This window comes from Salvelinus namaycush, chromosome 9 (genome assembly GCF_016432855.1).
Source record: "Salvelinus namaycush isolate Seneca chromosome 9, SaNama_1.0, whole genome shotgun sequence".
NCBI classification, from domain to species: Eukaryota; Metazoa; Chordata; class Actinopteri; order Salmoniformes; family Salmonidae; genus Salvelinus; species Salvelinus namaycush.
Window position 1 is genome coordinate 46,961,548 of NC_052315.1, and position 27,042 is coordinate 46,988,589.

General features: G+C 41.8%; 1 pseudogene; it reads right to left on the minus strand.

Annotated features, from left to right (window-relative positions):
- Positions 1-14,676: 14,676 nt before the first annotated feature.
- LOC120053295 lies at positions 14,677-25,766 on the minus strand (annotated as a pseudogene).
- Between the last annotated feature and the right edge of the window lie 1,276 nt (positions 25,767-27,042).

Genomic DNA, 27,042 nt, shown 5'->3' on the forward strand with positions numbered 1-27,042 from the left:
TGTGCACGAGCACAAATCACCACATCGGTAATTTTACTCCCGTCCAAATCTGCCATGTCGTTCATTTCTAATTGGCAGGAAGGTTATTATCCCAGCCCTAAAAACTCCAAGGTCCTCTGATAATACTTATCCTGTGCGAATCGTCATCCCCGAATCGTCATTGTCACCACTGTGAGGGATATTACAGAGTTGAACAGGTGCTGCACACAGTTTGGGTAAGAACATGAGAACAAATGCTTAAAGTGCTACGCATGTAGCCTACAGATGAATGATCTGTTTTCTCATATATCAACGTTCCTAGTGCCATACTTCTCTTGTAAAATATGAACAGGACAATATTGTGCCAATTAATTCACAAATTGCCAAATATGTCAGGTAATTAAATGTCAGCATAGCTTACTGTTTAAAGTTCTTATTCGTATGCATTATTCTTTAGACTTTCTCCAAACTGAAGGCCATTAGGCCAATATTAGGCTATACCTAGACATTTTAAATATCTTTACGCCTAGAAGAGCCTTGATGCTTCCAACTTAATGTTAAATTGTGAATGAGGGAGAAAAAATCATTACAGGTGCAGTTTGGTCAAACTAATTCCATCTGTATCGTCCACGGACATGCGGGAAAAACGGACATGCTGGGGTAATAATTACATAACCAACGTTTTATAGTAAATCTAGTCCCTTGCCAATAGAGCTTTAGTAAGACAGAATGCTATTTAACCCTTTAACCTAACCCCAAGCCTAGCTAACATTAGCCACCTAGCTAACATTAGCATTAGCCACCTAGCTAACATTAGCCACAACAAATTGTAATTCATAACATATCATACATTTTGCAAATTCGAAAACATATTGTATGAGTTGCAATTCATAACATATCGCACAAATTGTAATTCGTAACATATCATGCAAAATGAATGATGGACATCCACAAATGAATACATACCATACGAAATGTAACATATCATACTACCCCCGAGTCCAGATTGCCAAACCAGCTACTATAGCCAGGTAGTCTCTTCCCATAGCCACTGGAGTGCCATTAGTCTGGCAAATAGCGCTAGACTGGCTATAGCCCCAACCAGTGGTGGAAAAAGTACCCAATGTCATACATGAGTAAAAGTAAAGATACCTTAATAGAAAATGACTCAAGTAAAAGTCACCCAGTAAAATTCTACTTGAGTAAAAGTGTAAAAGTATTTGGTTTAAAATATACTTAAGTATCAAAGGTAAAAGTATAAATCATTTCAAATTCCTTATATTAGGCAAACCAGATGGCACCATTTTCTTTTTCTTTTTTTATTTACAGAAAGCCACAGGCACACTCCAACATCATTTACAAATGAAGCATGTGTGTTTAGTGTGTCGACCAGATTTATTTTTTATTATTATTTATTTAACTTGGCAAGTCAGTTAAGAACAAATTGTTATTTACAATGACGGTCCCTCGGCCAAACCCGGATGACGCTGGGCCAATCACGGCCAGTTGTGATACAGCCTGGATTTACAGCCTGTAGTGATGCCTCTAGCACTGAGATGCAATGTTTTAGACCGCTGCGCCACTCGGGAGCCCCAAAAATAAAGGAAAAGGAAAAAAGTAAACGTGTAAAAGTACAGATACCACAAAAACGACTTAAGTAAAAAATACTACTTAAGTACTTTACACTACTGGCCACAACAGGCATCTCAAATGCCACATGCCCCCCTCAGCAACTGACTGGTGCCCCAGCATAGAGCAGAACCAATTAACACTCAATTCAGCCGCTCATTTTCCTGCAGAGAGAGTGACAAGCCGGTCAGCCTGATAAGAGGCTCAGCAACATGTTATACCAGCAGCATTACCATGCTGTTCTACAACTGGAGCTGTCACACTTAGGCCCCGTCCCAGTGCTATCTCTATGTCCAAAACTGGTGTCATCAACAGACAATTTACAGAGGTTAGAGGCTAATTATGCTAGCTAATACAACTCATTGTATATTTTCTGTTATCACACATTTCATAACATGTTTGGGTGTACCCAAGGGGGTAGGTAATCTATGTGTAAATTATGTAAACATATTTATTAGATGTATTTCTCTAAATATTGTCAGGCTATAACACAGCACAAGTTGTTGATTGGGTTTGCTTTTCTTCCGAATTCCTGATGCACAGTGAGAAAACAAGCAAATATTTGAGTCTCTTTTTCTTGGCGCTTATCTCACCAAGGGAATGCACCGGAACACATAATGCAGCCTGGGACCCAGAGGCCTCTATCTCTCATCTTATTCGCTTCCTCCCTCCGCCTATTTTTCTCCCTTTCTCCCCTCTTCTCGCTCTCTTTTCCCCCTCCTCTCATTCTTTCTTTCTCTTCCTCTGCCTTGCCCTTAACCTAGTGTGAGAGAGGAAGCTACACAAAATGTCCATATAAAGTTATTGTATTGTGTTCTACAGAGGTGGCATGCATGGGTGTTAGTCAGTGAGTGGTGACATATACGCCTTGACCTCTCATGACCTGGTCAGACAGAGACAGGCCATCACAATCAGTCTTACTGGACAGGGCTCTGTAAAGGTCAGGGGTCAGGTATTGCAACATGCCTCATATAACACACACACACATAGTGGACATGAGTCGGGCTCATGGTCTAGTGATGACGTTGCCCTGCTTGTACATCCAAATCTGTGTCACCCTCGGCCCAAAAGGTAATTTCCTTTTGGTCTAACGATCAAGACATTGGTTTTTCCTGTGGGAGACCTGGGTTCAGATCCCTCCCGTGACAATGGCGCCCAATTTTGGACGGTTTCTCGTGGGGGAGGAGGTCAAAGGGAGAGAATGTAGCGGACATGACTCAGGCTCATGGTCTCATGCAGAGGTATTCCTGCCTGTGACTTCAAAATCAGTGTCACCCTCTGCCCAAGAGGAAATGTTTTCTTGGTCTAAAGATCAGATGTTGGTTTCTCCCGTGGGAGACCAAGATTCAGATCCCGCCCGTGACACATACACACACATCCACACAAACTTCATGGATTTTAGAAAAACTTTAACATATGGTATTGCTAGAAGCTTTATGAATTTACACAGGTAGCCTAATTCTGATCTTTTGTCCAATTAATGTCAAAAGATCTGATTGGTCAAAAGACCAATTAGTGAAAAAATATCAGAATTGGGCTGCCTGTGTAAATGCAGTCTGAGGAAGTCTCAGAAAAATGTTTACCTTGTGATGATTGAGACATAAGATGTACACCGCTGATGTTCCCTTGTAAACAGTAGTGTACTGCTACTGCCCTCTAGTGACAAATTACACAAAGTCACAGTTGGAGTACAATAGTAATATCTACAGTAGTGGTATTCAAAGTTTTCCAGCGGGGAACCTGTTTTTTTTTTGCCAGAATTTCTGGTGACCCCATTTTCTTTTTTGCCAGCGTTTCTGATGACCCCTCCCCAAATCTAATGACACAGCCTTAAAATGTATACGTTTCTATTTATTTTTACACCAACTAAAGAAAAAGAACACTAAATTAATTATATTTACATCTCTCTTATCAAATAATCTTTTGATATTGGTAATTTTTTAAAATATACCAATAAAATAATGTATTTTTCGCCTCTTTGTGTTTCATATTTTTTTTTCAATTCGCAAGAGGCTGAATGTATCTCACCGGAGAAAGCATCAGAGCGAGCAAAACAGCATCCCTCTGTCTCTGTATGTGTAGCCCATCTATCTGATGCTTTCTGGTTAAAAAATGTTGATATTGTTGTTGTCCGCAGCATTGAATGCAAGGGAAGCCAGTGAGCATTAGGCCTCCTTGATATTTTTTTTATACAATAATAGCCAATCAGCGTTGAGCTAAACTGAGTGAGCTCAACTGTGAATGTTCACGGTGCACCAAAAAAAAGGTGTCAAGGGAAGCCAGTTTAGATTTGGCTTCACACCAATCACATCAAGCCAAACGTCACTGACAAACAATTTTTTGTTGTGTTGTTGTCCTCCGGTGGCTAGCTATTTAAAATTGTCCCTCTCCTAAATTAGCCATGGACGGAGATAGGGATTTGGACTTACTTAATTTTTTACGTAATTCTCTGTAATGTCCAAAAAGTTATAATTATGAATCATCTGTCCATAGAACATTCTTTCAAGAGTCTTGATGATCATCCAGGTGTTTTTTGGCAAACTTGAGTCAACTTTTTGGATGACATGGATCCCATTATGCCTGGCGAAAACCAAACACTGCGTTCCACAGTAAGAACATCACACTAACGGTCAAGCATGGTGGTGGTAGTGTGATGGTTTGGGGATGCTTTGCTGCCTCAAGACCTGGACGACTTGCCTTAATAGAAGGAACCATTATGCTGCTCTGTATCAGAGAATTCTACAGGAGAATGTCAGGCCATTCGTCTGTGAGCTGAAAATAAAGCGAAGCTGGGTCATGCAGCAAGACAATTATCCAACACACAATCAAGTCTACTTGAAAATGGCTTAAAAGCAACAAATGTGAAGTTTTGGAATGGCCTAGTCAAAGTCCAGACCTAATCCCAATTGAGATGTTGTGGCAGGACTTGAAACGAGCAGTCCATGCTTCAAAACCCACAAATGTCACTGAGTTACAGCAGTTCTGCATGGAAGAGTGGGCCATAATTCCTCCACAGTGGCGTGAGAGGCTGATCAACAACAACAGGAAGCGTTTGGTTGGAGTCATTGAAGCTAAAGGTGGCACAACCAATTATAGAATGTAAGGGTGCAATTACTTTTTACTGTACCAAAAGACACAATATGCTCAGTTGTGATGACATTCATACAATGTTTAATTTACTGTAGGTTGCATTCCTATAATGTTGTTAGAACATTTAATTAAGTTATGGGAGTTGCCCTCCCTTCCAGTTGCATTGCTGGGAATTCTTTGTTGTTGTACTTCATCATCCTCAAGTCTCATTATGAATTTCACAAAATGTACGCAGCACACAACATGCTGTAATTCGTTTATTATGTCAATGTGAGAGTCATTGTGTTGAAGCAAACACCTCCATCTTCCCTTCAGTCGAGCGAATCTTCCCTCCTTTCAATCTTCCCTCCTCTCTGTCAGTCCAGCCTTCAAATGCGGTCAGCCACTGTGCCTCCCTTGGAACAACCTATATACTACTGGTAAAAGAGAATTACAAGGTTTAGGCTTAGGCTACTACTTCAAATTGTAAAAATGAATGGTAAGCTACATTATAACAATTCTAGCAAGGATAGGTCTTAACAGACCTTAAATATAGATCTGAAAGTGCATGCATGTCAATATCACTTATTTGAAAACAGAATATAAAACATTTCAAAGGAAATTATACCATCGTGTTATTTTTTATTTATTTTATTTAACCTTTATTTAACTAGGCCAGTCAGTTAAGAACAAATTATTATCTACAATGACGGCCTACCCCGGCCAAACCCGGACGACCCTGGGCCAATTGTGTGCCGCCCTATGGGACTGCCAATCACGTCCGGATGTGATACAGCCTGGAATCGAACCAGGGACTGTAGTGACGCCTCTTGCTCTGAGATGCAGTGCCTTAGACCGCTGCATCCATGTGTGTGTTTGTTAACTATTTAACTGTACTAGAATGCTTAAAAGGCCACAAAAATTGTAAATATCGGTTCTCTGTATCGTTTTTTTTGGCAAGCAAAATATCGGATTGGTATCGGCCAAAAATGTAATATCGGTGCATCACTAATTTTTTTACCACTTTTTTGGTTACTACATGATTCCATATGTGTTGTTTCATAGTATTTATGTCTTCACTATTATTCTACAATGTAGAAAATAGTAAAAATAAAGAAAAACCCTTGAATGAGTAGGTGTGTCCAAACATTTGAATGTTACTGTACTTAATTATCAAAAGTAAATGTAATTGCTAAAATACATATAGTAAAAGTATAAATAATTTCAAATTCCTTATATTAAGCAAACCAGATGGCACTTTTTCTTGTTTTGTATTTTATTTACTGATTGCCAGGGGCACACTCCAACACTCAGACTTAATTTACAAATGAAGCATGAGTGTTTAGTGAGTCTGCAGATCAGTGGCAGTAGGGATGAGGGACGTTCCTTCATAGGTGTGTGAATTGGACCATTTTCCTATCCTGATAAGCATTTAAATGTAATGAGTACATTTGGGTGTCAGGGAAAATGAATGTATTGAAGGAAAAGTTATCAAAAATATAAATAGTTAAGTACAGATACCCCCTAAAAAACTACTTAATTAGTACATGAAAGTATTTGTACTTAAGTACTTTACACCACTGCAAATAAGTCCGTTTTTATGATGTTTATAGCATATTTGTTTCAGGTTTAACATAATGCTCCATTGATGTTCACGGTATATACATTTTACCTTGCCTTGGAGGTCCTCAGAACATTTCAAGAACATTTACAAAATGTTATATTTAAGTTTGACCTAATATTACCACAACATTCTCAGCATACAAATGTGTAGTTCCTTAAAGCGTAAGAAAGCAGACTGGAATTACATCCCAATTGGAATACATCCCCATTATGTTTCTTTCCAGATTGAATGGCAATTTGCATTTTGAAGGTGATCTAGAGACACATGGCATTATAATTAAATTCATAGGACATTTGAACAGCATTTAATCATACAAACACAACCAGGGCAGGATTAAGAAATCATTGGCCCTGGGGCTTTGATGGCCGATGTGCTCCTGTTGGCAATAGCCTATCTCACAATGAGCTACTTAGAAAAACAGTACTGCTCTTCGCCAAAATTGGGAGATTTTTTCTCTTCTATTGGGTCTTCAATTATATTTAGAAATTAGCAGAAGGCAAACAGACAGCTGCAACCAAGCATGAAAATATCATCCATAGTTGATAGTTCCCATTCAAGTCAGGACTGACATCTATTGCTAGTGTACCCATGAGTTTAACACAAACATTGCCAGGGTAAGAGTTTCCAAAACCCAACTATGGAATATGCCTATTTTTGTTCATTTCTTTGCCACTTGAGCCCGACTCACACAATTGACCAGTCACATGTATTTATTATGCAGTATATTTTTATTAATCCGTTTCCCAATCAAGGCAGGGCCCCCCAGTTACCCACGTGGGCCCCCTACCTCCTCTTCCCATCTGACGATTAGCAGTGCAGCAGCAGCAGGCTGTCTACACTCGTTGAGTGGGCTCCTGAATCCTCCTGTAGTTGGCGGTTGTGGTGTAAGAAAAAAATATTGATATGTTGTTTTGCCTATTTGGCCCCCCACGGTCCCGGTAAGCCCCTGCATTAATCCGGACCTGAACACTATATTCCACTATATTCTTTACACTTCATATGTTGACATTCTGCACATTATTTCCTTCATAGGATATTTGAACAGCATTTAACCATACAGACACAACCAAATTTGTTCCACTTCATGTGTTGACAATCTGTACATTATTTAATTCATAGGACATTTGAACAGCATTTAAATCATGCAAACACAACCATAGTTGTTAAACTTTATATATTGACAATATGCGCATGTGGGGTTTGTACCTGAAATGTTTGGTTTCCAAGCCAGGTATTTTAACCTCCTCGCCACCAGGGAAGCTCTCTTACATTTTTTATCTGTATATAGCCATGCCAGTATGGTCAATCACGAATTCCATGCTTCCTTTTTAAACTTCTGAAACATAACTAACCCAGGGAAATACTGGTAACTGGGCCCGATTCAAGCCAAACCTTGACCTAGAAAATATAAAAAACTATCGGCCTATATCGAATCTCCCATTCCTCTCAAAAAAATTATTTAAAAGCTGTTGCGCAGCAACTCACTGCCTTCCTGAAGACAGTGTATACGAAACGCTTTAGTCTGGTTTTAGACCCCATCATAGCACTTGTGAAGGTGGTAAATTACCTTTTAATGGCGTCAAACTGAGGCTCTGCATCTGTCCTCGTGCTCCTAGACTTTAGTGCTGCTTTTGATACCATCGATCACCACATTCTTTTGGAGAGATTGGAAATCCAAATTGGTCTACACGGACAAGTTCTGGCCTGGTTTAGATCTTATCTGCCGGAAAGATATCAGTTTGTCTCTGTGGATGGTTTGTCCTCTGACAAATCAACTGTAAATCTCGGTGTTCCTCAAGGCTCCGTTTTAGGACCACTATTGTTTTCACTATATATTTTACCTCTTGGGGATGTCATTCGGAAACATAATGTTAACTTTCACTGCTATGCGGATGACACACAGCTGTACATTTCGATGAAACATGGTGAAACTCAAAATTGCCTGTTTCAAGGACAGCTTTTTTCTATCTACGTAACATTGCAAAAATCAGAAACTTTCTGTCCAGAAATGATGCAGAAAAATGTATCCATGCTTTTGTCACTTCTAGGTTAGACTACTGCAATGCTCTACTTTTCGGCTACAAGGATAAAGCACTAAATAAACTTCAGTTAGTGCTAAACACGGCTGCTAGAATCTTGACAAGAAACAAAAAATGTGATCATATTACTCCAGTGCTAGCCTCTACACTGGCTTCCTGTTAACTTCTTAAGGGCCGGGGGCAGTGTTCGGATGACTGACGTGCCCAAGGTAAACTGCCTGTTACTCAGGCCCAGAAGCTAGGATATGCATATAATTGGTAGTATTGGATAGAAAACACTCTGAAATTTCTAAACTGTTAGAATAATGTCTGTGAGTATAACAGAACTGATATGGCAGGCGAAAACCCGAGGAGAATCCATCTGGATTCTTTTTTTTGAGGTCACCACCATTTAAAATGCCTGTCTATGGGAAAATCAAAGGAATACCTCCTAGATTGCAGTTCCTATGGCTTCCACTAGATGTCAACAGTCTTTAGAAAGGGTTTCAGGCTTGTTCTTTGAAAAATGAGCTAGAATTTGTAGTTTTTCTTGGTGGCTCTCATTTTGACTGTATTGTTGTGGCGCGCGTGGATGAGGGCGCGCACTTCGTTATTTATCTCCGGTAATGAACATACTATTCTCCGTCTTAAATTTGATTGTTTATTTACATATTAGGGTACCTGAGGAGTGATTAGAAACGTTGTTTGACTTGTTTGGACGAAGTTTATTTGTTTGGACGAAGTTTATAATGAACATACTATTCTCCGTCTTAAATTTGATTGTTTATTTACATATTAGGGTACCTGTGGAGTGATTAGAAACGTTGTTTGACTTGTTTGGACGAAGTTTATTGGTAACTTTTGGGATTCCTTTGTATGCATGTTGAACTAGTGGAACGGGTGGATTAGTGAATCAAACGCGCCAACTAAACTGAATTTTTTGGGATATAAAGAAGAACTTTATCAAACAAAACAACCATTTGATGTGTAGCTGGGACACCTGGGATTGCAAACAGAGCAAGATCTTCAAAGGTAAGTGATTTATTTTATCGCTATTTCTGACATTTGTGACGCCTGTGCTGGTTTGGAAAATGTTTTTAATGCTTTTGTGTGCTTTTGCGCTGTCCTCAGATAATCGCATGGTATGCTTTTGCCGTAAAGCCTTTTTGAAATCTGACAAAGCGGCTGGATTAACAAGAAGTTAAGCTTTTAAATGATGTAGGACATTTGTATGTTCATGAATGTTTAATATTACGATTTTGTAATTTGAATTTGGCGAGCTCCAGCTTCACCGGATGTTGTCGGTTTTAATCCCGTTAACGGGATCTGTGCGCTAATTAAGGCAAGGGCTAATTTCAAGGTTTTACTGCTAACCTACAAAGCATTACATGGGCTTGCTCCTACTTATCTTTCCGATTTGGTCCTGCCGTACATACCTACACGTACGCTACGATCACAAGACGATCACAAGGCAGGGTTTTCTCCTATAGAGCTCAATTTTTATGGAATGGTCTGCCTACCCATGTGAGAGACGCAGACTCTGTCTCAACCTTTAAGTCTTTATTGAAGACTCATCTCTTCAGTAGGTCCTATGATTGAGTGTAGTCTGGCCCAGGAGTGTGAAGGTGAACGGAAAGGCACTGGAACAACGAACCGCCCTTGCTGTCTCTGCCTGGCCGGTTCCCATCTCTCCACTGGGATTCTCTGCCTCTAACCCTATTACATGGACCGAGTCACTTGCTTACTGGTGCTCTTCCATGCCGTCCCTAGGAGGGGTGCGTCACTTGAGTGGATTGAGTCACTGACGTGATCTTCCTGTCCGGGTTGGCGCTTCCCCTTGGGTTGTGCCATGGCGGAGATCTTTGTGGGCTATACTCGGCCTTGTCTCAGGATGGTAAGTTGGTGGTTGAAGATATCCCTCTAGTGGTGTGGGGGCTGTGCTTTGGCAAAGTGGGTGGGGTTATATCCTGCCTGTTTGGCTCTGTCCTGGGGTATCGTCAGACGGGGACACAGTGTCTCCCGACCCCTCCTGTCTCAGCCTCCAATATTTATGCTGCAGTAGTTTATGTGTCAGGGTCCAGGGTCAGTCTGTTATATCTGGAGTATTTCTCCTGTCTTATCCAGTGTCCTGTGTGAATGTAAGTATGCTCTCTCTAATTCTTTCTCTCTTTTTCTTTCTTTCTTTCTTTCTTTCTTTCTTTCTTTCTTTCTTTCTTTCTTTCTTTCTTTCTTTCTTTCTTTCTTTCTTTCTTTCTTTCTTTCTTTCTTTCTTTCTTTCTTTCTTTCTTTCTCTCTCTCTCGGAGGACCTGAGCCCTAGGACCTCGGCTATGATGGCTATGATGATCGGCTATGAAAAGCCAACTGACATTTACTCCTGAGTTGCTGACCTGTTGCACCCACTGTGATTATTATTATTTGACCCCGCTGGTCATCTATGAACATCTGAACATCCTGGCCATGTTCTGTTATAATCTCCACCTGGCACAGCCAGAAGAGGACTGGCCACCCCTCATAGCCTGGTTCCTCTCTAGGTTTCTTCCTAGGCTCTGGCCTTTCTAGAGAGTTTTTCCTAGCCCCCGTGCTTCTACGCCTGCATTGCTTGCTGTTTGGGGTTTTAGGCTGGGTTTCTGTACAACACTTTGTGACATCAGCTGATGTAAGAAGGGCTTTATAAATACATTTGATTGATTTGATTGATTCCGACTTAGGAAAGTATGCCTTTCTTATGTACTTCTCAGTAGTTGGTATTCAGACTTACCTTATTAAGGTGCGTAACGCGCTTTACAGGTGTGGTTCCCTTGCACGTGCTGAAAACCCTCCCACTTGCTGGCCAACAGAATTGTACTAAATAAAATGTTTTGAGAGAACAGGTTTAGAATATTAGAGATCAATGAAAGAAAGCCATCTAAATATATATTCTCTGTTTCAGCACCAATTGGTAGATTTAAAAATACTCTGATCTAATAGATTATTTAGGGTTAGGAAAGTATTTATGGATCATAAAAAACTGGTTTGGAACGAAAGAAAGTAAACAGTGGTTTGATTCATTCAGAAAATTGCCACATTCAGTTCTTTAACCCATAGTAAGTCAGTGAACGTTATTTATAACGGTTACATGGAGAAAATCATGGCCCTCCCTTCAGCAAAATCTATTTCACCTAAACCCTCTCTGAACGCTTGAAAATTTTTTTTTTACATTTTATGTGGACTCCAGGAAGAGTAGTTGCTGCATGTACAGTAGCTAATGGGGATTCTAATAAACTTAACTAAACCAAGAAGACAATGAATGTGGCCGAGTTACAGTTTTGACTTAATTCTGCTCGAAAATCTATGACAAGACTTGAAAATGGTTGTCAAGCAATGATCAACAACCAATTTGACAGAGTTTGAAGAATTCTGGAAAGTATAATGGGCAAATACTGTACAATCCAGGTGTGCAAAGCTCTTCGAGACTTACCAAGAAAGACTCACAGCTGTAATCCCTGCCAAAAGTGATTCTAACATGTATTGACTCAGTGGTGTTTATACTTACGTGAATTAGATATTTCTGTATTTTCCTTTTCAATACGTTATCACTTTGTGATAATGGGGTATTGTGTGTAGATGGGTGTGAAAAAAACGTATATTTAATCAATTAAAATTTCACTTCCAATATTAACCCTAAAACAAATTAAATGTGACTTTTTGCTATAAATCATACTGGCACACTATCAATCCAAATGGCAATGGGTACACGTTTTTTCTTTATACTTTAAAAGTGAAGAGTGGACATACGCCTAAAGAGTGTGTCTTCAGAATATGAGTTGAATTCCAAATTATACAACATTGACTAAGTGTCTCTTCAATTTTTCAGCAATGTTTCTCCATGCTAGAGATGAGAGCAGCAACATGAAAAATATTGAAAATACAGATTTCTGTCTGGTAATGTGTTGGCATATTTATGAGATACAAATGCCTAATATAGACCAAAAAATGACAATTAAAAGCGGCAATATGTAACTTTTTGACAACCTGACCAAATTCACATAGAAATATGAGTTATAGATCTGTCATTCTCACTGAAAGCAAGTCTTAGAAGCGCATGCTTCCCGTTCTTAAGTTGCATTTTTTTTTTTTTCGTTTGGGAGAGGCGAAGGTGGAGTCATACGTCCTCCGAAACCTGACCCGCCTAACCCCGCTCCTCTTCCTTCCTCTTTGCTAAAAACGTGGTCTTAATTTTGCTAAAGAAAATTGTGGAGAGATGTATACAGATTTATACCATGGCATTGTTGAATTCTTGTTTCTGATTGGATTGAAGGGCATTCCAGAGTGCATTATTTCCCTATAACCCACAGTATATTTGCACGGTAGAATTCAATGGCTATAGCTCATTCTTACATGTTCTATGTTTGAGCTGCTTTTGAAAGCAAACGTTGAATTGAAAACTTTACTGGCATTGTTGAATTAGATTTTTATAATACTGGGACTGATGGTTTGGTTAGCTAAACTAGCAAGTCTGTTTGTTTGGTTACCAAAGCAACACTGTTGCTATCTAGTAAACTTGTTTGCTACTTCAGTGGATGTTGAACACATTTCTAGAGGCAAACTAAATAAAAAATGTATTAAAGCCATGGTAATAAAAGGGACAATCAACTCCTGGCTCTATTCGTTCTCTAGAACATAATGCAACTCCCTGTAAGGTTAGTTTGACTCCGCTAGCGCGTCGTGGAACACACCTTCCACGTCATTCATTTTATCCCCCTATAGAATCCATAGCCTCTTGTTGATTAACCCTTACGTAATAATACTAAAAGTCCAAGCTTGCAGTATGAAAGGTAAATGAACATTTAAATAATGTAATTCTATTTTATTCTAATAGATCATTATATATTTTCCAGTAAACTTGTTCCACAGTCAATTTAAACCTCAGCAAACCTCAGCTCTCCTGTGATATACTGAATGTGACATTAAACGTGGCTGTCACGGTGTATGATTCAAATACTGGCATTCCTTGAGTGACACAGTGGCTAAATCACATCTGAGATCTGAACCAAAGCAAAGACTGTTTTGGTATAAGCAGAGCCACAATCGACTAGAATCTTTCAAGGCCTGAATTCAATCGACCCACTTTAGAACGCGTCGTGTCCTATTTTCATGACTCACATTAATAAGACATTGTTAGTTTGAGGATCACTGGATCAAGTAATAAATAGACAGAATGACTCATGGATAGATTTCATGCCAAAGTGTGAAAGCGGCAGGAGCATCAACTTAATTCAGGCCAGGCATTAATGCTCTGTACTCCTGGGGTGAGAGAGACTGATTAAAGCTGTAATATCTATGACAGAACCCAGTCCCTGGTCTGGCTATAGCTCCCAAACAGAACATTTAAAACACAGCATGGGAAAAATGTTACTATGCACATTTCTTGTCTGCCAGACTAATTCAATGGATAGATAATTCAATGGATAGATAATTCAATGGATAGATAATAGTTCCTGATCGTGGACTACATGAAACAGAGGGCTGAGTATGCCCCCATCCACATCGATGGGGCTGTAGTGGAGCGGGTCGAGAGCTTCAAGTTCCTCAGTGTCCACATCACCAAGGAATTAACATGGTCCATACACACCAACACAGTAGTGAAGAAGACACGACAACGCCTCTTCCCCTCAGGAGGCTGAAAAGATTTTGCATGGGCCCTCAGATCCACAAAAAGTTCTACAGCTGCACCATTGAGAGCATCTTGACTGGCTGCATCACCGCTTGGTATGGCAACTGCTTAGCATCCGACCAGAAGGTGCTAGAGGGTAGTGCATACGGCCCAGTCCATCACTGGGGCCGAGCTCCCTGCCATCCAGGACCTTTATACCAGGCGGTGTCAGTGGAAGGCCCTACAAACTGTCAAAGACTGCAGCCACCCAAGTCACATACTTTTCTCTGCTACCGCACGACAAGCGGTACCGACAGGACCCTGAACAGCTTCTACCCCCAAACCATAAGACTACTAATAGTTAACCAAATAGCTACCCGGACAATCTGCATTGACCCTCTTTGCACTAACTCTATTGACTCATCACAAAGGCTGCTGCTACTGTTTATTATCTATCCTGTTGCCTAGTAACTTTACCCCTACCTATACGTATGCACATCGACTCGGTACTGGTACCCTGTGTATATAGCTAAGTTATCGTTACTCATTGTGTATTTATTCCTTGTTTCTATATTTTTCTCTCTGCATTGTTGGGAAGAGCCCATAAGTAAGCGTTTCACTGCTAGTCTACACCTGTGGTTCACAAAGCATGTGACAAATAACATTTGATTTGATTTGAGACAGTCCATTCGGTAAACTACTTCAGCCCTAGAAAGACTCGGATCTAGAGGGGGAAGGTTTGGTGGTGCTGGGAGACCTGGGGCTGACTTATAATCCTATAACTCTTACTGAACGGCATACCTTCATCGTACTCATCATCATTATCGTCGTTCATGGCAGCAGTTTCCTCAGGGCTCTTACTCAGATATCTCCTGCGAGAGAAGACATAGAAAAGGGTTAGGGTTCTGGCTGAGGCTAGGGTCAGGGTTGAACCGGGATGTGAACATTAAACTAGGGTTAGGCTTGTGGTTAATGTTGGTATCCTTTCAAATAATTTAGCTCCGGTTGATTTAGCTTGCCTGGTGCAATGGAATCAATGGAATAGTCCCAAAAGTGCAACTGCAAACCCTGCCCGTCTGGCAAGTTCACTGCCCAAAGTATTTGAAAGACAAGTACTTTTTGAAGCCAGACGTGTTAATGTTATGGGGCCAGAGGGCATGGGTGTGCTAATGGGGTCCGTGCTGCACAGAGCCTCATCATCATTAGGGCTGATTAGCCAGCGCTGCTAATAGATTAGTACCATTAACAGGAGCATGAGAAACAGAATGAGCTAAATGGATATCAATGGAATAGAGAAAATGAAATGGAAAAAACACAGGGTAAAATATAGGACAAAATATTCAAACAAAAACATCCATAGTCAAGTGTGCACAAGTAGAGCATTGAAAGGTAATAAATAGGAGGAAACCTTTTTAATTGGCATCATTCACACTGTCCATAATAGACTGTAATTTGAAAATCCAGGCTTGCAGGTTAGCAACCAGAAGTGTTCCATTGAAGTCTATAGATAACAGTGCTTTTAAATAAGCAGACACAGTACCTGCATTCGCGTAGCAGTATCTCATCTTTCCTCTGCTGCAGCATCTTCTATCTCTCCTCGGCTGACTTGGAGAAGCGGCAGCACCTGCGCTCAAAGTCCTCCACCTCAGGGGTCACAACCTTTGAAGTCCCGCTGGCCCCACCCACATCCTCTGGGGAGCGGTTGACCTGGGAGAATATGTGATCCACAGGCTGGAGAGGAAGAGGAGCAAAGCAGACCTTTTAGGGACTATCCTGGAAGTTGAGTCTGTCCAAATTTACTGTTGAAGTCAGGCATCCCACTCAAAACATTTTATAAGTAATTTGTGATATTGGCTCATAGGATGAATTGACCCGGAATTCTGTTTTAGTACTTCCCTATGTTAATGTACCATCCAAGGAGACACATAAGCTCACATAAGCAGACACAAACAACATGAAGTTAGCGAGGTGGAGATGTGGGACTGACCTGTGTGAGAAAGGGTTTGTGGTGGGAGTGGAACTGGGACTGGATTGACCTGTGTGGGGAAAGGCACCACAATGCGTCCCACCAGGAAGTTGTCAGTGGTGACCTCTACAGAGTGGGTCAGCTGCAGGTCCTGGAGCACCAGATGGTAGGGAACCCAAGGAAACATCTCTCGATCTGATGGTCCCAAAGACAATGTTTACCTCATTTTCTTCATTGGCACTGACGTGAAAGAATAGGACAGGTGAATGGTATCACAATAAGTGCACAAGGCACTGGAAGCACACAAGTCATGGATCAATGGACCATAAGAATACTGACCATGGCATTAAGCTGGGAGTTGTTGGCCGGTTGTACAATGCCCAGGACGTTGGTTGTGTGCATGACTTCCACTGAGAAATTGGGCGGCCAGCTTGCAATGCGAGAACCTTGTACGGGTGACATGCATGTAAGATCAAGCCCATAGAATATTCATGAGAGGTGTACTTTCTACACTGTATTCAGATGTCTTGTGTTTAGAGAAAAGCCCGAAGAGTCGCTAACTGTTTCAGCGTAACCGCTGAGGGGATGTCTATCTGCATATTGTATGAGTGTTACTTTCCCGCATGCTCTTAGCCCAACAGATACTAAGGGCTGATGCAGAAAACAACAAAACTAGTAGGGACTACAGATGTCATTTATTTTCATAGGAACGTTAACACTGATGAGGAAGCCAAACTGTTGATTAATGTGTCCTTTCCCAGTTAAATAAAATGCATACATACGTAAATGGCGTAGTTCTGACAGCTAGGAGAGAAATGAGGATACTGGATGAGTTTTGGGGCCTCACTGTCAAAGTACCCCCACACCATCACACCTCCTCCTCCATGCTTCACTTTGGGAACCACACATGCAGAGATCATCCATTCACCTACTCTGCGTCTCACAAAGACACGGCGGTTGGAACCAAAAATCTCAAATTTGGAATTATCAGACCAAAGGACAGATTTCTACAGGTCTAATGTCCATTGCTTGTGTTTCTTGGCCCAAGCAAGTCTCTTCTTATTAGTGTCCTTTAGTAGTGTTTTTTTTGCAGCAATTCGACCATGAGGGCCTATTTCATACAGTCTCCTCTGAACAGTTGATGTTGAGATGTGTCTATTACTTAAACTCTGTGAAGCATTTATTTTGGTCTGGAATTGTCAGGACCCGGTTACGAACTCGGGTCTCCGGTGTGAGAAACAGTCACTTAGTAAACTGAGCCACAAATAGTCGGCAGAACCCAGAAGATGAGGCAGACACAGCAGTACTTGAGACGGTGATTTAATAAAGTAAAAAGGAAAAGATCTTCAGGCAAAAATAATAAATCCACAACGTCAAAAGTAAATCCAAGAGAAAAAATGTATATCCTCCAAGACACAAGGAAAATCCACAAAGTGGTAAGAACAGCAGGGAAAAAACAAACCTCAAAAGAATAATCAAAAATAAACAAGAACAAAACCAGAGTACCTCAAGAAAATCCAACTGGAGAAACAAATGTTCACAGCATGGCTGGGGCAGGGTGCTAACATTCAAACACAGAGCAAAGAACTGAGGAACACTAAGGGTTTAAATACATTCAAGGGAAATGAGGCACAGGTGCAAATAATAACTAGAACAAGGGAAAAACAAAAGGGTCAAAAAAGCACAATGGGGGCATCTAGTGACCAAAACCTGAACAATCCTGGCCAAATCCTGACAGGAATTCTGAGCCTGGTAACTCATGATGAACTTATCCTCTGCAGCAGAGGTAACTCTGGGTCTTCCTTTCCTGTGGCGGTCTTCATGAGAGACAGTTTCATCATAGCGCTTGATTTTTTTTGCGACTGCACTTGAAGAAACTTTCAAAGTTCTTGAAATGTTCTGGATTGACTGACCTTGATGGACTGTCATTTCTCTTTGCTTATTTGAGCTGTTCTTGCCGTAATATGGACTTGGTTTTTTTTCCAAATTGGGCTATCTTCTGTATACCAACCGTAACTTGTCACAACACAACTGATTGGCTCAAACGCATTAAGAAAGAAAGAAATTCCACAAATTAACTTTTAACAAGGAACACCTGTTAATTGAAATGCATTCCATTTGACTACCTCATGAAGCTGGTTGAGAGAATGCCAAGAGTGTGCAAAGCTGTCATCAATGCAAAGGGTGGCTACTTTGAAGAATCTCAAATATAAAATATATTTTGATTTGTTTAACACTTTTTTGGTTACTACATTATTCCATGTGTTATTTCATTGTGTTGATGTCTTCACTGTTATTATACAACGTAGAAAATAGTCAAAATAAAGCAAAACCCTACAATGAGTTTCCAAACTTTTTTGACTGGTACTGTATATATTATACATTTATATAGCACTTCCACATTGGAGGACTCATCATTCATTCACTATCCGTTGATGTCCACCAGCCCAAAACATATTTTACCCAGCCATTTAAACATCAATGTATACATATTCAACAGCCTTTGCAAACGAAAACAGATAGATGTTGCGGTTGTTCAAATGTGCACAGCGTGGGAGAAAAAATAGTTACAGTTTACAGACAGCTGCTCACTTGTGGAAGAGATGTCCAAGCGGCAGCTTGCGTTCTGTAGTCATGGAGTCCCAGCAGATAGCACAGTCATCATTGTTGGCTACCAGCTCATCAGAGGTGGCCACAGCAAACCTGCAATCAACCAATCAGCAACATATTTAGACAAACAACACTTGGTCCATTTTCTTCTTAGATCACGGAAATCCGTTTTCTGCTTTCATTTTGCCTTCAAATGCGCCTCAGAGCATAGATAGACACAGTATAAAAGGTCATTGAAACACATACTGTAGGCTACACACGTACTGCCACGCTCTTTGAAGACGGATAAAGCTATCGGATTGAGCAACAAACCTGGCCTCCATGTTGTGGATGACGCGGAGGTAGTTCTTGTGGCGACGGACTTCGTCAAGCAGGTAGCGTAGCTGCAACGAAGATCACCCGGCTGGCCATGGAGATCCAGATGGTACCGCACAGCTGAGAGATTGGAGGGGTAAGAAGGGGAGAGAAAGAAGACATTATGGTTACAACAAGACGGGACCTAAAGATGAAAGGACCTTAGTAACAACGCTAGTAATGCAATAGTAATAACAGATGTGACAGAACGTCTGAGGACGGGGGTTTGAACTGTGGATGTGGTGCATGAGGTCCAGCCCCAGCAGAGCCAGCTCCATCACAAAATCAGTGGAGTAGATGTATGATACCTTACTCTAGTCCCCTCATGGTTCAGGTCCCACAGGTGGATAGAGTACCTGGAGGGAGCAGGAACATGTGGTTCAGTGTGTGTGTGTGTGTGTGTGTACCCCTTTCAGATGTACCACCAGTTGGTAATGGGTTCCTACAAGATATGCGTTATTTTGGTAATTGCCAGCAGAATCACTTACCGGATAACGACATGTCCAGTTCTAACATGTCCAGTTCTAACGGACACCAGTATTCACTGAAAGGAAACATGAGAAAACAATGAAAACAGGGAGCGTCATCAGATAAGTTCATGCTGTCTACATAAAACAGAGAAAAACACTTCACTAAAAATGTTGATCCATGTACATTAGAGAAACGAAGGTAAGAGGATCCAACAGAATTGTTTAAGTCCTCTCTAAATTAAAATGCATCGGAAACCACCCGGAAACCATTTTGTCATTGATAAGCACATACATTTTAACACAGTGGCTGTACATTAACATTCTATACAGTGCATTCGGAAAGTATTCAGACCCCTTCACTTTTTCCACATTTTGTTAAGTTACAGCCTTATTCTAAAATGGATTAAGTTGTCCCTGTCACGCCCTGAGATTTGGGGTGGGCATTCTATGTTCATTTTTCTATGTGTTGTATTTCTTTGTTTTGGCCGGGTATGGTTCTTAATCAGGGACAGCTGTCTTATCGTTGTCTCTGATTGGGAACCATACTTAGGTAGCATTTTCCCCACCTGTGTTTTGTGGGTAGTTATTTTCTGTTTAGTGTTTTCTGCACCTGACAGGACTGTTTCAGTTTCGTAATTCACTTTGTTATTTTTGTTTCAGTGTTCAGTTCAATAAAAGTCATGAACACTTACCATGCTGCGCTTTGGTCCGATTCTTCCCCATCAGACGACGACACCCGTTACAGAACTACCCACCACAAGCGGACCAAGCAGCGTGGTATGGAGGAGCAGAGGGTTCAGGACTCCTGGACATGGGAGGAGATACTTGACGGAAAGGGACCCTGGAGACAGGCTGGGGAATATCGCCGCCCAAAAAAGGAACTGGAGGCAGCTAAAGCCAAGAGGCGGCGATATGAGGCAAGTGAGCGAAGCAGGCACGAGAGGCAGCCCCCAAAAATGTTTTTTGGGGGGGCACACGGGGAGATTGGTGGAGTCAGGCTATAGACCTGAGCCAACTCCCTGTGCTTACCGGAAGCTGCGTGGTACTGGTCAGGCACCGTGTTATGCGGTAAAGCGCACGGTGTCTCCAGGGCGCGCTCATAGCCCGGTGCGCTATATGCCAGCCCTCCGCAAGTGCCATGCGAGAGTAGGCATCCAGCCAGGGCGGATTGTGGCAGCTCAGCCCGCTTGGTCTCCGGTGCGCCGTTTCGGCCCAGGGTATCCTGCGCCGGCTCTGCGCACTGTCTCCGTTTCGGCCCAGGGTATCCTGCGCCGGCTCTGCGCACTGTGTCTCCGGTGCGCTGGGACCGTTCAGTTCGTCCTATGCCTGCGCTCCGCCCGTGCCGGGCTAAAGTGGGCATTGAGCCAAGTGGAGAGGTGCGAGTGGTAAGCACCAGATCTCCAGTGCTCCCCCACAGCCCGGTTTGACCTGTGCCTGCACTCTGGAGGGGCCGGGCTAAAGTGGGAATTCAGCCTGGAGGAGTGGTGCCAAGGCTGCGCACCAGAGCTCCAGTGCTCCCCCACAGCCCGGTTCATCCTGTGCCTCCTCTATGCACCAGGCCTCCTGTAGGTCTCCCCAGCCTGGTGGGCCCTGTGGCAGCCCCACGCACCAGGCTGTCTCTGCGTCTCCTCCCTCCAGCGACGCCCTCCAGTCCGAAGCCTCCAGTCGCCCTCTAGTCCGGAGCCTCCAGCGACACCCTCCAGTCCGGAGCCTCCAGAGTTGCCCTCCAGTCCGGAGCCTCCAGTGACGCCCCCCAGTCCGATGCCTGCAGTGAGGGTGCCCAGTCCGGGGCCCGCAACGAGGGTGCCCTGTCCGGGGCCCGCAGCGAGGTTCCCCAGTTCGGGGCCCGCAGCGAGGGTGCCCAGTCAGGGCCCGCAACGAGGGTGCCCAGTCCGGGGCCCGCTACGAGGGTGCCCAGTCCGGGGCCCGCTACGAGGGTCCCCAGTCCGGGGTCGGCGGCAAGGGTCCTCGCACTAGAAAGTGGGCCAAGCCAGAGGTGGAGCGGGGTCTACGTCCTGCACCGCGGAGAAATGCCCACCCAGACCCTCCCCTATAGGTTCAGGTTTTGCGGCCGGAGTACGCACCTTTGGGGGGGGGGGGGTACTGTCACGCCCTGATCTTAGAGAGCTTTTTATGTCTCTATTTTGGTTTGGTCAGGGTATGATTTGGGGTGGGCATTCTATGTTCATTTTTCTATGTGTTGTATTTCTTTGTTTTGGCCGGGTATGGTTCTCAATCAGGGACAGCTGTCTATCGTTGTCTCTGATTGGGAACCATACTTAGGTAGTTTTTTCCCACCTGTGTTTTGTGGGTAGTTATTTTCTGTTTAGTGTTTTCTGCACCTGACAGGACTGTTTCGGTTTCGTTATTCACTTTGTTATTTTTGTTTCAGTGTTCTGTTCAATAAAAGTCATGAACACTTACGACGCTGCGCTTTGGTCCGATTCTTCCTCATCAGACGACGACACCCGTTACAGTCCCCCCCTCAATCTACACACAATACCCTCTAATGACAAAGCAAAAACTGTTTCTAAGACATTTTTGCAAATGTATATATATAAAAAAAAATAATAATGTCACATTTACATAAGTATTCAGACCCTTTACTCAGTACTTTGTTGAAGCACCTTTGGCAGCGATTACAGCCTCGAGTTTGCTTGGATATGACGCTACAAGCTTGGCACACCTGTATTTGGGGAGTTTCTCCCATTCCTCTCTGTAGATTCAGTCAAACTCTGTCAAGTTGGATGGAGAGCGTTACTGCACAGCTATTTTAAGGTCTCTCCAGAAATGTTTGATCGGGTTCAAGTCCGGGATCTATTTGGGCCACTCAAGGACATCCAGAGACTTATCCTGAAGCAACTACTGTGTTGTCTTGGCTGTGTGCTTAGGGTCGTTGTCCTGTTGGAAGGTGAACCTTCACCCTAGTCTGAGGTCCTGAGCGCTCTGGAACAGGTTTTCATCAAGGATCTCTCTGTACTGATCTCTCTGTACTTTGCTCCATTCATCTTAGCTGAAAAACATTCCCACAGCATGATGCTGCCACCACCATGCTTCACCGTAGAGATGGTGCCAGATTTCCTCCAGACGTGACACTTGGCATTCAGTCCAAAGAGTTCAATCTTGGTTTCATCATACCAGAGAATCTTGTTTCTCATGGTCTGAGAGTCCTTTGGGTGCCTCTTGGCAAACTCCAAGCCGGCTGTCATGTGCCTTTTACTGAGGAGTGGCTTCTGTCTGGCCACTCTACCATAAAGGCCTGATTGGTGGAGTGCTGCAGAGATGGTTGTCCTTCTGGAAGGTTCTCCCATCTCCACAGAGGAACTCCGGATCTCTGTCAGAGTGACCATCGGGTTCTTGGTCACCTCCCTAACCAAGGCCCTTCTCTCCCGATTGCTCAGTTTGGCCGGGCGGCCAGCTCTAGGAGTCTTGGTGGTTCCAAACTTGGTGGTTCCAAACTTCTTCCATTTAAGAATGATGGAGGCCAATGTGTTTTTGGGGACCTTAAATGCTGCATACATATTTTGGTTCTTCCCCAGATCTTCCCCAGACCTCATGGCTTGGTTTTTGCTCTAATATGCAGTCTCATAGCAAAGGGTCTGAATACTTATGTAAATAAGGCATTTCTGTTTGTTTTTTTAATAAATTTGCTAACATTACTAAAAACCTTTTTTCAATTTGTCATTATGGGGTAGTGTCTGTAGATTGAAGGATTTTTTTATATAATCAATTTCAAAGTAAGGCTGTAACGTAACCAAATGTGGAAAAAGTCAAGGGGTCTGAATGCACTGTATATGACGCCAGAGCTCTGGCTCTCTTCTTTACATCGCTGTATGGGTTTCGTGTGTACGTATGTACCTTGCGCAACAAAAAGATGCCCCCATCCCTTCTGCTAATTGGGCCACTTTAGCAAATGTGTTGTTGTCTGAGTGAGGGGAATGCTGTAAATCGAGAGGAGTCAATGTGTTCTGAAAGATGAGATGTTGGGGATTTTAATTATACCGTTTTATGTCATACAAGCAAACCACACACCCGTGTGTTCAAATGTGCACTTCAGATGTCCATATTTGGAACAGAATGAGCGGTTGATTGTCATACTGTGAAGACAATTTGCCGCAGAACACGCACTTGAATGAAACTCATGACTCCATTCTGTGCACACCAAAATTACAATCTGTTTGTCTGAAGTGCCTTGTGAAAGCCTAACACTGTAAGATCGTATTGTACAACTTAGCTGGTCATGTTGGCAATAGAATAAGCTTTAAAATGATGCCCACCTGACCCAGATTGTGATTTATAATGGAATGTTTTTGGATTGAGTAAACAACAATAGTAATTGTGTGATGGTGGGGATGAAGGGTTGTGTTGCAAATAAAAAACTTCAAGTGTACTTGCTTCAGTTCCTCAACGGAAAAGCTAGGAGAGCTCAAAAAAGCACCTTATAGTTCAAGGCTCTTTCCCTGAGTCATAAAAGTGCATTGAAATAACTTAGGAACTGTGCATATTTTGGAGAGGTGTGTGGCCACTTAGAAACACCAGTTAGACCATTCACTCAAACCCTTGTAATCGTTGTTGCACCTACCACCAAAATGTACATGAATATTTTTATATTACTAATGTATCCAGAGTATTTTCCAATTTTGTTATTGACAAATGCTGTGAAAAGGACAATAAATGTAAAATGCACATACAGTGCCTTCAGAAAGTATTCACACCCCTTGACTTATTCCCAAAAAAATAGTGTTACAATGTGGGATTAAAATGGATTTGATAAAAAAAAAATCTCAACAATCTACACAAAATATTCTGTAATGTCAAAGTGTAGGAACAATTCTAAAAATAATTCTGAAAATAAAAAAAAGGAATATATTGTGATTAGATAAGTATTCAACCCCCTGAGTCAATACATTATAATCACCCCTGTCAGTGATTACAGCTGTGAGTCTTTCTCAGTAACTCTTTAAAATAAGAGCTTTCCACACTTGGAATGTGCAATATTACCCTTTTATTATTTTCAGAATTCTTCAAGCTCTGACAAATTGGTTAATGATCATTGCTAGACAACAATTTTCAGGACTTGCCATAGATTTTCAAGCAGGTTTAAGTCAAAACTGTAACTTGGACACTCAGAAACATTCACTGTCTTCTTGGTAAGCAACTCCAGTGTAGATTTGGCCTTGTGTTTTATGTTATTGTCCTGCTGAAAGGTGACTTCATCTCTCAGTGTCTGGTGGAAAGCAGACTAAACCAGATTTTCCTCTAGGATTTTGCCTGTGCTTAGCTCCATTCTGTTTATTTTTTACTGAAAAAAAACTGTCCTTAACAATGACACCCATAACATGATGCAGCCACCACTATGCTTGAAAATATGGAGAGTGGTACTCAGTAATGTGTTGTATTGGATTTGCCTCAGACAACACTTTGTATTAGTTTAGTGCCTTGTTGCAAATGGGATGCATGTTGTGGAATATTTTTATTCTGTACAGGCTTTCTTCTTTCCCCCCTGTCAATTAGTTTAGTATTGTGGATCAACTACAATGTTAATGCCATTAAACTCTGTAACTGTTTTAAAGTCGCCATTGGCCTCATGGTGAAATTCCTGACCGGTTTCCTTCTTCTCCGGCAACTGCGTTAGGAAGGACGCCTGTATCTTTGTAGTGACTGGGTTTATTGATACACCATCCAAAGTGTAATCAATAACTTCACCATGCTCAAAGGGATATTGAATGTCTTGAATAAGATATTTGAAAGTCTAGGTTTGAGATAGAATATGTCACCAATTACTGTTCCAAAAGGATTTTAAAGAAATTCAAGAAACATATTTTGTCAGGTATTCTACTGAATAGTGGCTCTCTAAACATGCGCAAATTCCCATAGGAACACAGACATTTTAAAAGTGCAGGGTTTGTGCAACATGCCATGCTTTAATTTTGTCTTACATGAATGATTTACATGCTGTATGAGGAGAAAGCTGAAGTCTCTACCTATCCATTGATGTAAATAAATATATCACTTGTCTGATTCCCAGTTCATCCACTAGATGGCAGTAGTAGATCAAATGATGTCTCTTGGCCACTTGAAACCAGTTGTGTCTGGTTTTGGTAGTGAGTTACTGTGCCAAAATGGCTGAAATGGTTTTCAAACCTGACATCTTAAAATTACCTTAGCAATCAGGACTTTCAAGTTATGGAGTTTTTTGTTGTTGTTGTTGAAATAACACACAGACAGGTGAAGACACTTCAAACTTCTTTTTCCATTCAGTTGTCCTATTGTAAACAATGATCTAACTTAACGGAGGATGGGGGGCTGGGGGGAGATTCTTATGACATTGCCAGCTGTAACAGAGGGGGGGACCCCCCAAACTCACCGGGCCTTGTACAGGGCCCAAAACAATCGCTCAGAGTTTTTACCCATCTACCAATAAGTGCTCTTCCTTGCAAGGCATTGGAAAACCTCCCTGGTCATTGTGGTTGAATCTATGTTTGAAATTCACTGCTCGACTAAGGGACCTTACAGATAATTGCATGTGTGGGGTACAGAGATGAAGTAGTCATTAAAAAATCATGTTAAACACTATTATTGCACACACAGTGAGTCCATGCAACTTTCTATGTGACTTGTTAAGCAAATGTTTATTCCTGAACTTATCTAGGCTTTTCATAACAAAGCGGTTGAATACTTATTGACTCAAGACATTTCAGTTTTTTTATTTTTTATTCATAAAAAATGTAAAATATAGTTTGACATTATGCGGCATTGTGTGTAGGCCAGTGACAAATCTCAATTTAATACATTTTAAATTCAGGCTGTAACACAACAACATGTGGAAAAGTCTGTAAATATGCATGTATACAAATTAAGGCACTAATATCAACAGTGTAATGTTTGGATTCAGTCTTGCGTCAGGTGAACTGTTCTGTCCTCACTTTTGGTCTGAATCTCCAAAGTGTTCTCTTTCAATTGGTACCATGGCCATGCATACGCTTTGAATATTTCTTCTGTTTGAAACGTTTCAATTTTGCCCTATCCAAATTGGCCAATTTCCATGATGAATGACATTGACAAACACAGAACACATTCCTGCTAACCTGTTTTTCACTGATGCGGAACAGCCAAAAGACAATGCACTGTATCACCTTTGCAAACAGCATCAGGACACAGCAGGCTGTATTCACCATCAGATGAGCAGCATGACATATTGAACTGAAACGTTCATCAGCAAATCAGCAAATGTACACTATCCCAAATCCATTATTTCAATATCAAGGTGAAAGTTCTCCACGGGTTGTGAGGTGAAAGTCTCAATTGCAATGGTTTTGTTCTTATTCAACACAATTAACAGACAAGTCAGTACTATTCAAAGCCTGAAGATCAACAAACCAGAGGCTAAGTTTACAAACGTACCCAAACCAGGTAGGCTACAATAGCGGCTGCCACATCTCCAAGGCAGGTGAATTAGTCATCATCGACAACATCACCACTTTCTACAGGAGTACTGCCATGTGTCTGAGACAGTAGAGTAGCTACTCAAGATTATCATGGCGAGCAATACAGTGCTCAAAGCCGTGTATGTCTGCAAACGGGGCCATGGGGATCTCTCCAAAAACAGCAAAAGCCGGTTGATCTGTCGCGAGGTTTGCAAAAATCGACAAACCACTACTTTGGGGACGTTTTGGACTAGATTGAAGGG